The sequence below is a fragment of the Ailuropoda melanoleuca genome, unplaced genomic scaffold (assembly GCF_002007445.2).
Source record: "Ailuropoda melanoleuca isolate Jingjing unplaced genomic scaffold, ASM200744v2 unplaced-scaffold11384, whole genome shotgun sequence".
In the NCBI taxonomy this organism is placed as follows: Eukaryota; Metazoa; Chordata; class Mammalia; order Carnivora; family Ursidae; genus Ailuropoda; species Ailuropoda melanoleuca.
In genome coordinates this window covers 14,774-16,640 of record NW_023179820.1, presented here as the reverse complement: position 1 = coordinate 16,640, position 1,867 = coordinate 14,774, and positions in this window count along the sequence as shown.

The window sequence follows — 1,867 nt, the reverse complement described above, 5'->3', positions numbered from 1 at the left end:
GCAACTAATTATAATAATTCAGACAATAGTACATGAAGTTCCAAATCATCTCAATCCAGTGAGTTACTAAACCACACACATCTTTAGTGTTCTTCTAACGAGACTACACCAACCCTCTGTTTCAGCGAAAGATCACTTTACACGTTATTTGAATTTGAATTTGATTGATTTTGTATTTTGTTTGCATTTTTTGTCTGGTGTGGTAACTGTNCTAACATTCATTGTTTGGACGTATCAACGTGCAATTCAGTAGATGGAAGAGTAGCAGTATATACATAATACGGTTTTTTTTTCAGTGCTGATTTTTGGGTGCTTTATTACATTTATTTATTTCACTTTTGTAAAGGGGCAAGTTAAATGGATATTTTTGAATAGGAAAAGTAAATGTACTCGGAGCAACTAATTATAATAATTCAGACAATAGTACATGAAGCTCCAAATCATCTCAATCCAGTGAGTTACTAAACCACACACATCTTTAGTGTTCTTCTAACGAGACTACACCAACCCTCTGTTTCAGCGAAAGATCACTTTACACGTTATTTGAATTTGAATTTGATTGATTTTGTATTTTGTTTGCATTTTTTGTCTGGTGTGGTAACTGTGTAGGACCTATGAGCCTAAAACGTTTATACTGAACTTCATTTTGGTGTATATTACAGCATCATAATATTTTAAAAACTTGTATGAGAGTGGTTCCTTATACGGAGATCTGTACCTTACTCCAGTTTGAGAAACACTGAATGCACCTGTTATTGAGGTCTGGGATCTGAGTCTGGGAGAAGCCAGAGGCCTGAGGCATATGCTCTCATACACACTGTGCTTCATAATAAGATAATCGTACCTACCAGACATAGCCACTCATTCATTTATTCACTCATTCTTCAGATATTTTTTTGAGCATCTCCTAATGGCCTATATATTTTGAGAAACTGGCCGCTGAGACTAATCTTTAAAGTTCCCGATCTCAGGGGCACCACGTCTAGTTTGAAAAACAGAACACAAATGATTCTACTATGAGGTATAATGACCGTGTAGATAGGTACGTAGAGTGGGAAAAGAGAGGGGCGCCCTGGAAGACCTGAAGGCGTCCTTCCGCAAGGAGATGCTGTGTAAATTGGTTCTTAAAGAATGAATAGAAGTTACTTAGGCAACAGCAGGGGAGAGAAGGGAGCACATTGTCAGCAGGGGGGCTCACCCCTTGGTTCGAGGGGGATCAGTGGAGGAATATGTCAAGAAAAGGTCTCAGATCATGCCTTTTTTTTTTTTTGAAGATTTTATTTACTTATTTAACAGACAGAGAGACAGCCAGCGAGAGAGGGAACACAAGCAGGGGGAGTGGGAGAGGAAGAAGCAGGCTCATAGCAGAGGAGCCTGATGTAGGGTTCGATCCCAGGACGCTGGGATCACGCCCTGAGCCGAAGGCAGACGCTTAACGACTGAGCCACCAAGGCGCCTGTCAGATCGTGCCTTTTTTACACATTCAGTATGCCTTAAGTATACCATGATAGCTTCAAACCAGCTTAATCCTCAGCAGGAACAGACACTAGCTGCTGGGGTGAGGGCGATTTGGGGATCCACAGTGCCCTGCATCTTAAAGATGGTGACAGACCCACTGTCTCAGCCTCAGGCACCACTTGAAGTCTGCAAAAACTTTTGGTGCTTCCTTCCTGGATCCCTACCCCTCACCCCAGACACCTATTCCCTTCTATGTCTACAACATAGGCTCCTGCCAGGGTCAATACCGATTCAGTTGGAAAGTGGCCTGCAGGGTCCGGGGGGAACCACAGGAAGGCGCTGCTCCCTTCAGCTGGTGGTTTGACACAAATTCATCTTCCACTTCTGAGCACGTGTCTCTTTTTTTAGA